Genomic DNA, 14302 nt, shown 5'->3' with positions numbered 1-14302 from the left:
AGATATTTCTGGGACTGAATCTCAGGCTTTGCCACTTAGGGGTCCCTGTGTGACCTTACAAAAGTGACTTAACGTCATGGAGCTATACCACAAACGGGGCTGAGTGACACCCTCCACTAGACAGGTTAAATGAGATGGTGCTAGAACCTTTAGCTCAGTCCCTGACATAGCGAGGGTTCTGCGAATGAGGGCACCCCCCTTCCAAGCCTCCAGTAAATGGAGAGGAGACAAAACCCACGAAGGAGAGTAAACACCAGTGGGGAGTCAGAGAGCCCTGGGTTCTAACTCCGGCTCCAGTGCCTGCCTTGGTGCCCTGGGCCCTCAGTTTTTCATCTGTAAAATGGGGTTGATGGTCCCTGTCTGCAGGGGACTTGAGAAGACATGGAAAGCCTCTAAAGCCACTAAAGGGCCATTCAAATGTGCGGCATTATTGCTCCTGTTGTTCTGGTTGTCAACCTAATGTCCATTGCTCCCTGGGACAGGACAGGCCCAAGGCTGGCTGCCAGCTGGGCCCTCCCCAGCTCCCCAACCTGGATTCCATCTCTGCCTCAGTGCACCCCATGACACAGCTCTCCCACCTCGTCGTGGGGAACCCAGATCCCCACAGGGAGCAGCCAGCCACCTCCCACCCTTCATGAATGTCTCCCCAAGTGGGCCTCCTGGGCATCTTTTCTCGGATTTGAATTCCTCTTAATATGAATAATTAGCAGATACAGTTCGAGGGGGAGGCAGCAGCCACAGCAATCGACCCCGGCGATTTCCGAGCCGCAGGGAGAGCCCAGTTTCGCTCCAATCCCAGTGCTGTAAATTCCCATCAAGCTAAGAAAATATAGTGCAATTTAGAAACACTGATACGGCAATAAAACACACATCTCTGGCAAATGGAATTCGGCAACATCTAAAAATGGAGCCATACATTACTCCGCTTGCTAACTGCCTCCGGGGACGTGATGCTGGGAGAGGTTGGGGAGCTTTATGTTCAAGTTGATGTTTCTTTTCTGGATGAAGGCAGGGTCACCTGCAGCTGGGCCCCAGTAGCCCTCCAGGGCAGGCCCCTCTGTGGGTCCAGACGAGGGCCCAAGGAGAGCTCCCCAGCCAGAAAGAACCTATGGCCTGGGCTCTGCCACCCAGGGGCCACTGGAGGGATCGTTCTCAAAAGAGTGGGAAAGGAGAGAGGGAAAGAGAGAAAGTTACTGTGTGCCATTCGGTCCTCACAAGTGACCTTCAGGAGAAATGTGCTTGTCCTTATCAGATGAAGAAACTGATCTTCGAAAGTAAAGAGACTTGTTCAAGGTCACTCAGGGACAAGTGGGAAAGGCTGGTTTGAACCCATGTCTGTGCTCCTCTTTCAATTCTACATGTGGTCTTACCCCCAGCTCAGAAGTCAGTTCTTCATTCTGCAAAATCTAAAACTGAGCCAAACACCCACTGCTCATTGCCTTCTGAGAGCATATATAGGACTTCAGTCCACAAGGGGGTTTATCACTCTGCTTCCCAGGGACATTAGCCCCACTCTATAACTCGAGAAGCAGTCTCCTGCCTTCTGAGCAAAAGGTCAAGAAGACCAGGGTCCCCTTGGGAAGGACTGATGACACGAGGGCAGAGCCGTAGCCCCCGTAAACCCAGCATGCCTCCTCTTCTCCCAGTAGAGGCCAAGGGGGTTCCATCTGACCTCTCCGGCCTGGGGCACACCCTTCTCCCTCCCATGAGCACACTGTACCCTCCAATCAGACCAGCCTCCTCACCGAACCCATTCTGCCCCCCACACACATATATACACACCCCCTCATTGCAACCATCACACTTTTGCCTGGCTGGTTCCTTCCCCAGGCTGCAAACTCCATGGGATCAGAGGCTGACGCGCTAGTAGGCTTTGGCTGACTTTACTCAGGGACTCTGCTAGTGCTTAGGGCACTCTGCAGACAGCTTTCAAATACTCCTCCGGGTCCTACCAAGCCCTGGTTCCTGGAGCCCAATAAAGACAGGAAAAACTTAGGTGACCTCTCTGGAACTGGAGTGTTAACAATCAATCCCAGCTGTGGAACCGGACAGACCTGGACTTGACTTCCAGCTCTGCCAACTACTAGCTGTGTGATAACTTGTGGCAGTGACTTAACCCCTTTAAGCCTGTTTCCTCATCTGTAAAATGCACTTAAGAAAAGGTCCTGCCTGGAAAGGGAGCTGCAAGGATTTGGTAAGATGATCCATGTAAAGCACTCACCACAGTACTTGGCACATAGTAAGTGAGCAATGAACTGTGATTGCATTAGTCAGGATAGGATGGGATGGGATGGGATGAGATGGGATGGGATGGGATAGGGTAGGATAGGGTAGGATACGCTGCAACAACAAACATCCCCAATGTCTTGGTGGCTTACTTAACATATGATGTTTATTTCTCATGTACATTTATTTCTCTCTGGTCTGGCAACTCTGTGGGACAGCTGCCCTCCATGGTGAAGGTTGGTGATCCAGGCTACTGCAATCTTGTGGCTCCGCTGTGAGACACAAGGCCTGCTCCATAATTCCTCGACAAAGGAATAAATGGACTGAAGAATTGCATAAGTGCTTTTTACTTCCTCCGCCTAAAGTGACACACATGCCTGCCACTCGTGTTTCATAGACTGAAACCAGACACATGAGTCTCCCAATCTGCACTTGAAGTAGGAGTGAGTCTCCCACGTCCCCAGGACAGAGAAAAGAACTGGATATTGATGAGCTCGGTAACGTCTTCCTTCACCCTTAAGTCATTCTCCCCTTTCTGCAACCATGTCCAATTTGTTTTCCCAGACCCAAAGCCAGGTCTCACTCTGCCTAAGGTTTTCATAGTCTCTCCTTCATTTCTGTCTCGTGTCCTGCAAGCCACCCGGCCGCCCCTGTGGCTCGAGCCCAGCCCTGGCCCAGGGGAACTGGATTTTGCAGAGGATGGGCTATTTAAAGCCCTCCCAACCCTTCCTGCTGGCCCCTTTCCACTGACTAAAGAGCTCTGTCAATTTGTTAACAACACAGAATTCGGGCCTTCAGCATCTGATTACAGTCGTGCCTCTGACTGTCAGGGATAAATGTCTGTTGTCTTTAGGAAGATCTACGTTGATGGAGGTGTCAGCCAAGACAGTGGTGGCAAACCCGATCTCTCCCCAGTGAGATGTCTGTCATTTGTGGGCAAGTCAGAAATTTCCAGCTCCTGACAGAACTCAGGCCCCTGAAGATAGTGGAGGTAGGACCAGGGGCAGATGTGGCGTGAAAAAAGGAGCAGGGACCCGGAAACTAGAAATGAGTGACTTGTGTGGGTGAGAATAATGTGTGAAATGGAGCCGGTAGCCCAGGAGGGAAACTGCTGAGAAGATGCTAAGCAGCTGGGCTGCAGGAGACGGTGAAGGCCCCCTGAGGTGGAATCCAGCAAGCCTAACAAGCACGGGACCAGAGCACCCAGCAGCTGTGTGGCCTTCGATGGTTGCTCAGCCTCTCTGAGCGTCCTCAGTAAACGCATGCTCAGAGGCCCTGCCTTGTGAGCTTCTTGTAGAGGTGCAGTGAGATGGATATGAAATGTTGAGCACAGGGCTTGGCCAGCAGCAAAGCCTCAGTCAGGGGTAAGGGGAAGCCTGGGAGGGAGACAGAAGCCCATTCTGGAGATGCTGGGCCACTGTAGAAGTCAGAGTAGGTTTGCCCCCAGGTCAGCTTCCTCTGGACGATGCACTCACTCCTCCACCTCTGGGAGCGTTGGCTGGTGATGGCTCCCACCTGTCCCCTTTTCATCCAGGAGGTCGTGCTTCCCATCTCCCAGCACCTGGGGCAGCTCACAGCCAATGAAGGACCTCCAATGTGGCCATACAAAGGCCTCCCCATTTCCTTAAGATGGGGCCAACCCCATGGTGCTCTCTGAGCTCCAGAGCTCGGCAGTGGAGCAGCCCAAATCTAACTCCTGCCCAGGCCACCATGGCCTTGCCCCTGCCTCCCGCTGCTTCCTCACTCCCTTTCCTGGAAGAGCATTCCCTTACCACATCACAGGCATTCGGGTCCCCGTCTCAGGCTCTGCTTCTAGAGAACCCAACCAAGACACACACCAAGCAGGAGTCCAAGAAACGAGGTCTAAGGTCCAAGGCTGCCCTGGAGCTGCCCATGATCTGGGGCTGGTCCAGGCGGAGTGGCCAGACAGGCTTCAGTCCCAGACCCCGAGCGCTATGCCCTCAGATGAACTTTGATCCCCTTCCTGGGGAGCCTGGCTCAGCACTGATGTGATATGAGCTTCAGGGGAAGAGAGAGAGAGAGGAGACCCACAACCCTTCCTATTTCTCTATGTATTACTCCATTCATTGATGCCTTATCCCTATGTGCTTAAACAGGCTTCAAGAAGCTTAAAACTAAATGCACTTGAAATGGATGGTTGTAAAAGCAAAATAGCACAAAAACCGTGTTAAAGGAGCGACATATTTTTATTTCCTTGGAGGCTAACTAGGATAATGAAGGCAGAGCTTCGTACTTAGATCATCAGGAAAGCAGCTTATTGGAGACAGGGCCCCTGAAGAGTCAACGGATCTCTAGATTCCCTAGAAAGTTCCTCCTGGGGTTCTAGGTCCTTCTCGGATATCCTCCCCATTCTAACCCAGAACCACAGCTCCTGCTTGTACACAGAGGAGGCGAAGGCACTTTGCAGGACCAGCAGAAAAGTCCTTTTGCTGTCCAGGCACTTGGTGTGCCCCTCTGCAAAATGACGGGGTTGAAACTGAAGCTCCCGGGGTCTCTCCAGCTCTGAGACTCAAGGACTCCATCTGAAAAACCAGTGGCCAGCAGCTCCCAGGGCCTCTGGCAGGTGTTATGTGAATTTGCAGCCCCAGACCTGGGGTGAGAGGCACAGGCACCAGGAGATGCTGAGGGCCCAAAAATGGGCCAGGAACTTATGGACAAAGGCAAACAGGGTGGGAACAGGCTCCAGCTGAACTGGGGCTGGAGAAAGCACAGGGGAGAGGGATCCAATGATTCTGTCATTATCCCCCTTCTACAGAGGGAAACTGAGGCTGAAATGAGAGAAAACAGTTAAGAGTGGAAAGAATGCGGGACTCCGGCCCACACTGGCGGGTTCAAACCCTGGCTCTGCCACCTTCCTGCTCTGTGTCCTTGGACAAGTCCCTTGACCTCTCAGAACCTCAATTTTCTCACCTGTAATATGAGAGAAATAATAGTGCTTCTCACAGAGGTCACCTGGGAATTAGATGAAAAATGTAACGGATGTGTCAGTCCTATAAATCCTGATATACAGTAGCTCTGGTTATTAGATTATTCAGGTCAATTCAATTCAATATTTATTGACTACTTGGTTGAATTCTTTTCTCCTGGTTGATGCTCATGCCAAAGTTTTCCCTCTTGGGCCACTTGCTCTGGTGCTCTGTGGATGCAGCTCCTAGAATATAAAACACTAGTGGGGCAGGGCCACCCCAAAGTCACTGCCCCCTCCATGCCCTCCCTCGCCCTTGGAAAAAGGATTAAGAACTATTCACACATGAGGCTCTGCCCCTGCTGGACTCCAGGGCACCTGGGGGAGGCCCCAGGTTGGGGAGGTCCAAGCTCAGGAGGTCAGAGGCTAGAGGTCAGCACCCAAAGACGAGGTGCTGGCGTGAGAAGTTGGGAAGATCAGGGACAAATCAGAGTTGGGAAGTGACCCTCAAGACGGGAGCCTCAGGTTTCATATAACTAACAGAGGAGGTCTGTCCAGGAAGTACAGACATACTGCACCAGGGCACAGAGCACAGGAGGTGGGGTCACTACAGGACCATGAGGAGCAAGCCCAGCTCTAGGCCAAATAGGGCCTGTGGAGGTGGTGGTTAAGCCCAGCAGGTAAGGAGAGGACCGGGCAGCTACCACAGTAGGCATGCTTCTGTCATGACCCCCTCACCCCACCCCTGCTTTAGCAGGCCAAGGCTCTGGAACTGGCTTCTGCCCGGGGCATCTCAGTGGCGCCCCCGGGCACAGGACAGGCATAGCTGGGGCTGCAGAGGCTCGTGCCACTACTCACTGCTTCCAGGCCCAGCCTAGACTGCTTCAGTCTCTGCCTCACCCACCTGCTCCTGGTACCAGAAACGGCTAGTCTGCTCCTATATCTACTGCTGGTCCAGGAACGGTCAGCTAGCTTAGGGCAGGGGTAGGGTCGGTCCCATGGATCTGGGGAAACCACAAACCACCTCCCGCTACTTTTACTGCCACACCCTGGTGGTGCCCTCAGGACATCCTGAGCATCACAATGCAAAGTCCGCCCCAGGCCTTTTACCTCCCCTCTTCTGCCCAGCATCTCCAGTGCCCAGAACAGAGTTTTACTTCGAGTAAGCGATCAAGGAAGCTGCCCGTGTGATCCAGGTCTTGGGCTTCTTTCAGAGGGTTCCTGAGCTGGACCACATTAAACTCCCTCTTTCTCTATGTCTCCATTTCTCAGTCTCTCCTCCTTCTCTTTTCTTTTCTCCTTTCCTCCTCCCTTCCTTCCTTCCTCCCTTCCTTCCTTCCTTTCCCTACCTAATTTCTCCCACCACAGTGAAGTCAAGAATCCAAGGTAGCTTAAAACACTACACTTGTCAAATAAAAATTGAAGTAAGGAGAAAGGAAGGCAGAAAAATTCAGAGCACAGGGTCGGGGTAGAAAATACAAACCATAAATTCCTAGAAGGGATGCGGCTCCAGGCCAAAGAGGAGGGAATGGAGCCTGTCATGAGATGTAGGGGTCCGAAGACAGGTTGCACCCATGTGTATGACCTAGAGATGGCAGGGCCATTTGGATGCTCTCGACAACAGCCTGAAAAGCTCCCGCCCTAGAATCCTTGCCCAGGCCTGGTAATGATGGTGCTCTCTGGGCCTGCAGCCTGACACCTGGGCATACAGAGGGCAGGGATCCAGCTGCAGGGGCCTGAGCCTCCAGGCACAGCCTCCCTCCCTGACCCTTCCAGCTGGTACCCAGCACACTGGGCAGCTGCCTCTCATCCAGGGCAGTCGCTGTCCTGCCCCCTCGGACCTACTGAGAATCAGAGTGGGGAGACAGAAAGGAAGGCATAGCTACTGAGCTCCTACTGTGTGCCAGGAACTTCCTTACCTCCTTAGACCTGCCAGCAACACTTTCCCACGAGGGTCTTTGCCACCCTCTCTGCCAAGAATGTTCTTCCTCCTGTTTGTCATTAAACAACTCCCCACATCCTTCGGGCTCAGCTTCCATGTTCTTTCCTCCTTGGGGGTCCCCCTGAACATCTCTGCATCCTTCTCCCCTCCATTCTCTCTCATAAACCAATTTCTCTTCCTTCATATCACCCACCACAGTTTACAAAGCCTTATAAATGGTTGTTACATATGCATGTCTGCCTTTTCTTTTGTGATCCGTTCTTGGGTGTGTCTGCAGCCTGTGTATGCAGCCAGTGCCTGGCACCTAGTAGGTGCTCAGTAAATATTTGCTGAAGAAGTAAAGGACAGAGGAAGAGACTATTTCCTCTTATCTGATGTATCTAAGAGGTGACTCACTCAAGGAAGAGCTGGGCAGGATTTGAGCCCTGATTGTCTGGCTCCAAAGTCCACTGTCTTTTGATGGCATCAGCTGCCCCAAGGGGAGCAGACCCCAGCCAGGGGTGTGTGGGTGGGGACAGGGGAGGAGGTGGCCTGGTGCGGTCCCTGGTGATCTCCAGCAGCTCCAGGCAGTAGGAGGGAAGAGCTATTCGGCTTTGAACCAGTCCTGCCACAGAAAGGAACTCCCTTGCATTGCAAGGGACATTTCCTGCCACCTGTTACTCATAAATTCTAGAAACATTTATGGAGTGCTGAATACTGAGCTTGGTGGCAAGGATCCAACAGGGAGCAAGGCAGAGGTGGCCCCGCCTCTGAAGACTTTGCAACCTAGCAGGACGCTCCCAGGCCTTCTCCCAGGGGTGCACAGAAGCAGGCAGGGGTTAATTTTTCAAGAATTTTCAAGCTGGCTGTTAAACACAGCCATTATTCAAAATTGAAGTGTGTAAATTCACAACTAAATAAACTATATTATAAACAAGGTAGTACATGCTCAAATCTCATCGCATCTTAATTATTTTACCATGATCTATGATCTTGAGGTTATTTATACCTATCGAATCTGGAAATGCCATATAACGGTGTGTGGCCACAAGTCTCTCCCCAACCCCACATTCAGGGAAGTCACGTCAGTACTTTGAAACTGGTACTATTTACACCAGGGGATCTGGTAAACACTATACATCAGAGGTTTCATTTTTATTTTTATTTATTTGGCTTGCTTTTTTGAGAGCCAGTTGCTAAGCATCCCCATCACACAGTCCAGGGCATCTTAGACCACGCTAGCGCTTAGCAGGAAGTTGATTGGCCACGATTCAAGGTAGGAGGTGGGGCCCTTGGCGGAAGAACATTCTGAACCCTCCTCCCTCTTCACTGGCCTCTGGGTGAGTTTGCAGACACGCAGGGCCTCAGTTCCCTGCCTTGTCACCCCCTCAGAATAAAATCCGAGGCTGGCGGCTGGATCCAAAAACAGCTGTTCCCACCAAGCTTTCAGGCTGATTTCCGATCGCAGACACAGCTGGACCACCGCTCCCACGCCGACGTGTAACTAACTTTCACTTTACTCACATTCTCAGGAAAATTGACAATTTTCTGCCGTTTTATTACACTTAACGATAATTTAAAAGGCAGGTTTAGCACATGCATAAAATCAACTTTGCAACAAGCTTATGAGAGGAAAATATATTCGTCCAGGGCCTACAGGGCAGAGAGGGCCCCCCGGGGGGGCTGTGCCCACCAGCATCCCCTGCTCCCGCAACCCAGCCCATCACTGTCCCATGTCTGGGAGGGTCCGGGCCAGCCTGGCTCTGTTCCCTGCACGTCCCCATCTCAGCCCGAGCGGAACAGCCCCTGCCTCCATCCCCGACCACCTGCTCACCGACCACCCCACGTTCTAGGATGCTCGTGCACCCAATGCTCTTCCAAGGCCCTCCAAGGGCAACAATAGCTTCTGAAAAGGAATTTGTAGCTGACTAATCAAAGTTTAATTACAGCAGCTCAGCAGGCTACAGCAGGGACTCAGGCCAGAATGGCTTTGCTACGAAACTTTTTTACGAGCTTAAGTAGAAGCGGCAAATTAGCAGGAATGAGAGGAAAATTGTCCTGCTTTCACCTTGTCCTCAAGCAGGAATCTGCAGAGTCACCCCGCAGAATGTGGCTCTGGGTGGACTGGGAGGGAAAGTGGGGGTGGGGGGCATGCCGGGTGTGCCCCCCAGGGTCAGTGCATTGCACCCGTGTGACTCAGGCTTCTGCCACCCTTGCCATGGGAAGCATGAGCTGGCCCATCACGGTCTCTCCTCGCCACTGTCTACCCCCTCTCCATCTCTATGGCCACTGGGTGTGGCTGAAGGCCACCTGGCAACCATGTGACCAGGAGCCTCTCCTCACTCCCAGGATCACCCTCACCCCAGTTCGCAACTCCTTCTGCATGCTTCTGATCCATACACTTTTCCACCCTTCCCCCATATTTTAAAATCCCTCCCCTCTCTGCAAACCTCCAATCCACCACTTAACGAACTTCCCTCTTGCTCAGCCAAGGACCTGCCCCCAAGTCCTCAGAAAACCCCAAAGTCCTTTGTCAGGAATACTGCCAAACCCTCCTCCTCTGCTTCCCTGCATCCACACTTTCCTGCATGCCACTCCGCCTTCCCTCCCCGCTCACTTCCCTGAGGAAAAGCTGCTTTAAAGCAAGAGCCAGAGGAACCTGGGTTTGAATCTTGTCACTGCCACTAACTAAAATATCCTGACTTAGGCAAGTCATTTAGCCTCTCAGAGCCTCAGTGTCTGTAAAACGAAAATAATAAAAGTTGTAACCCAAGCTGGGTGTGAGACATTACGGTGAATAACCCAGGAGCTGTTCAAAGTCGTACTGGCACACTGTAACATTCAATCAACAGTGGTCATTAGAGTTAACTACACAATGGATGGCAGAACTCTACAGAGATTCTGGTTGCTCCCTAAAAAGAGGGTCTGGGGCTCTGGATCCTTCAGAACCCTGTGTCAGACCTAAAAGGCCCTAGCTCTTCAGTCAGACTGGGGGGAGGGTACCCCAAGGGAGGGGAGGGGAGAGACGCACTCATGAGGAGGAAAGCAGGGGGGTGGGGGCCTTAGGACAAAGAAAAGCAGGGGTCCCAGAGCTGGCCATGGACCAGCAGAGCAGGGGTTTCCTGCAGGGGCTGGGTGACAGCGTGGAGCTCCCAGGGGTATGGAGCAGAAAAAACCAGGGGCGTACAGGGTTTATTTCAATTGTCAGTTACAATAGACAGCAGGGATTAATAACTTTATTTACAAATTAAGAAAGGAGTGAACATGCTTTGTGCCGTTCCAGCCCACATAGATGCTCTCCTTCAACTTTATGAACTCCTCTAACAATGAATAAAACCACTCTGGCATGACAGGAGCCTGTATTATTCTGTGCGGCTCCCTTATTTCTAATGTCATCAATTACAATAATCAGATAACTGTAACACCGGGTTGGAGCAGGGATGTCACCGAGAAGCAGGCGTGCGAGACCACAGCTCTTCAGCACCGCTCGCTTGTGCTTTTAAACCACCAGAAGATGGCTGGCAAATGTGATTGCCCTTAAGTTTTAAATTACCTGCAATCATTAAAATAATCTAGTTCGTATTCATAAAGCTGTGATTATACTTTACATACCTGGTAAACACTTTCTGAGGAAAAAACCCATAATTCTGCAGCGAATTAAAGAGGCTTGATCTTGTGGTGTCAAAATGCTAGGGCTCGTGGGTGTGAAATCAGCCCAAAGCACTGAGCTGGAGATTGAACTCTATCCATGGATCTTATTCCTTTCCTCTGTGGTGGGTGGTGGGTGGCGGGGTGAGTTTTTGAAAGGGTATTAGGGAGCTAGGGAGAGAAAAGACAGGGGCAAAAAAGACAGCCCATTTCCAGAGGCACAGAATTGTCCTCAGCCTGTGTCTCCTGGTTACCTGTGTCCCTCTCACCTCTCTGGCACCAGCTGCAGGTCACTGTCCATCTTACAGTAGACCCAGCACCAGGCGGTGCATGCTGGGATCCCCTGAAGGGGCACCTCTTGGTACTCTCATTTGATAGATGGGGAAACTGAAGCTCAGAGATGTTAAGTGATTTTCCTAAGATCACACGGTAAGTAGAGAAGCCATATGCTAACCCCAGGTCTGCATTACTCCAAATCCACATCCCACGCTTTTGCTTAGGGGCCTCGTCCAAGGTCATGTGGTAGTCAGTGGCAGCCTGGCACCCTGCTGGCTAGGTGACAGGTCTGGCCTCACCCCATGAAGGCACCCTATATGATGCTCAGTCACACTGTGACGCGGCTCGGTCACTCCCAGTGAATCTCAGACGGAGCTTTTTAGAACTGAGCCGTCCAACACGGTGGTCACATACGACCAGAGCACCTGAAACGTGGCTAGTCCGAGTTTGAGAGCGCTCTCAGTGTAAAAGTGCATGGCCAATTTTAAAGACCCCACGTGGCAAAAAGAATTTAAAAGGTCTCATTCATAATTTGTAATTACTTGTATACTGAAATGCAGACATTTGGGTTAAATAAAAGATATTAGTAAGTTTAATTTCACACCCATTTCTTTTTACCTTCTATAATGTGGCTACTAGTAAATTTAAGTTACACATGCGGCTTGCACTGGTGGCTCGCATCACCCTTCCGTTCACCAGTGCTGTGCTAGAACTTCTGATCCCAGCTAAGACGCGGCTAAGAGCGGGACTGAGCTTGCAAAAGGAAATCAAATGGGCGAGCCAGGGGAGGGGAAAGAGCCCAGCAGCACAGAGCCTGTGGGAGGGGTGGCCCAACCACAATTCTCACTCCTTTGCAAAACCGCACAAGCCCTCCCTGATGCTGGAGCCACATCTGCAGCCCTGGGCCCAGACCTCACGAGTTTCCTTGTCTGCTGGGGGCCTCCTTGCTTCCGCTCAGGCGAGCCGTGAGTGTGGCAGGGAGCACGGGAGCATCGCTGCCACAGTCTGATGCCCAAGGAGCTGCATCCAAGCGGGAGCTCTTGCCTACAGAGAAGTGTTAATAAATATTTACAGAGCCCTTTGACAGTGCCAAGGGAGAGAGGGAGAGGGAGAGGGAGAGGGGGCAGGGAGAATACAAGGAAGCCCCAGCAGGCGCTGAAACCAGCCACGACCAGGGGTTTGCAGCAAGAGGCGCGAGCCACACAGGGCCAGACATCCCACTGACCTTCGCCGGCCTGCACCTCCTGTGGAGTGGCCCGGCCAGCCCCGTTTACAGAAGCAGTGAAACAGGACAATCTCTCACTATTGATTTTGTGCCTCTCCCTGCAACCGCTGCCCTGGGTAACTCACATCGTATGGATTTTTCTCTAAACCCCCAAATTAATATCTGCAGTGGGAGGAATATATTACCATTGAATGTGGTCAAGCCTTCTGCCCCTGGTGGGCTGGGGATTGGAGGACCCATGGCCTCTGGCCACCCCTCCCAGGCCTGGGTCCCCAGCTGGATCTCTGTTTTGCAGCAGGCAGCGGGCTGCGGGCACGGAGGCTCACCTGCTGGGCCTACCATGCCCCCCGCACCCATCGGGGACTCGAAGTGCACTCCATGATGGAGTGAGCTCGTGCAGACAGGAGTGTCACCTCAGAGCCCTGCGTTCATTAAAACATCATTCCAGGAACGGAAAGGGAAGAGCGTTCTCTTTGCTTTCCCTGGACTTCGGTTCCCTCCCAGCTGTACCACCCACCTGCTGTGTGACCTTGGAAAGTCACGTCCCTTCTCTGTGCTTCTGTTTCCCAATCAGTAAAATGGGGACAGTGTACTGTTACAGGGCTGTCATCAGGATTATCTACTTATCCAACAAATATGAGAGAATATGATTCCCACTTGGATAAGCGCTATGAGGGAAAGAAGCAGGGCGATGATCAAAAAAGTAACTTGGGGTGGTCCCCTGACGTGGGGCTGTCAGAGAGGCTCTCTGTGCAGAAGTGACAAATGGGCTTAGACTGGAAGGGTGAGCAGGAAGGAGCCGTGCGAAGACCTGGAGGACAAACTTCCAGGCTGCCCTCTCTGGGTTCGGGCACAGACCTGCTGGGAGCCCTCTGTCCTGGTCAGGGGCACAGAGAGGCAAGGTGCTGTCCCAGGGCGGCGGTGAGGAGGGTGGGGACAAGTTAACATGTGGCAAGCGGGGGAGGCCGCCAGGATGTGTTCAGCCGGCCCAGCACTCCAAGGGCTGAGGACTGAGCAAGAAGCAGGCACGTTAATGGAAAATGAAGACACTCCCCCAGCTCAAGCCAAGCAAACGTTTGCTGCAGACGTGTCTAATCCAATTGTCTTTAATAAAACTGCTAATTGGGTTTGGGAGCCTCCTAAGGGCCTGGTCAAACCAGTAGGCTGCTTAGCTGCTCCCCTATTTCTCCCCACACAAGTCCCTCCTCTGCTTCCATGAATTAATTCAACTTGATGCTTCAGGGATGCAGAGGCGGAAGTCAAGTTAGGGCCAAAGGAATTCTCATGACTGGGGCAGACAGGACCATGTGCTTGGGTTAAGGAGTGGGAAGTGGTTAAGGGTTCGGGCTCTTGAGTAAGTCTGCCTGGATTCCAGCCGCAGCTCTCCCCAAGCCCACACCACCTCCTTAAGCTCCCAGGTCTCAGTTTACTCATCTGTAAAATGGAGATGATAATGGTGCAAGTCCCAAACCACTATCATGAGGACTCGGTGAGACAACCCACACAACCATGGGCACCGACCCTCTGGCCTGCGCTGCTATCCCTGCCCCAGGTTTGGTCTTGGGCCTCAGTTTTCTTATCAAGTATGTTGTGCCTTCGCTGCCTAGCCTGAGCAATCCTGCTTGATTGCACCCCTGACGCCTGCAGACTCTGTGCCCGTGGCCTGGCGGGGGCTGGGTGCAGTGCCCTACTGCTGTGCAGAGACAAGCCGCACGCTCTCTCTCCCCACCTTCCCAGACCAGGGGCCAGGGCCACATCAGCTCCTGCCACGGCTGTAGCCTCCTCCCTCAGACTGGCCGCCCACCCACCCCAGCACCTGGCCCGGCTGGACAGCTTTGTGCTTCCCAGGCTCCTCTCTCCCATGGTCAAGTAGGGCCTCCACATCCTGAGCTGCCAGCCTCGACTCCACCCTTTCCGTCCTGCCCATCCCACGTGGGAGGGTGTGGGCCCTGTGTCCTATGCTCAAGGCTGTTTCCATTAATATCCCACACTCTGAAGTGTGAGTGCGTGTGTGAGAGAGAGAGAGGTATGGGTGTGGGTCCATGTGTACGTGTGGAAACATAGGAGAGAGTAGGAATAT

Source organism: Phyllostomus discolor, chromosome 5 (assembly GCF_004126475.2).
Source record: "Phyllostomus discolor isolate MPI-MPIP mPhyDis1 chromosome 5, mPhyDis1.pri.v3, whole genome shotgun sequence".
NCBI lineage: Eukaryota > Metazoa > Chordata > Mammalia > Chiroptera > Phyllostomidae > Phyllostomus > Phyllostomus discolor.
This window is presented reverse-complemented; position numbering follows the sequence as displayed.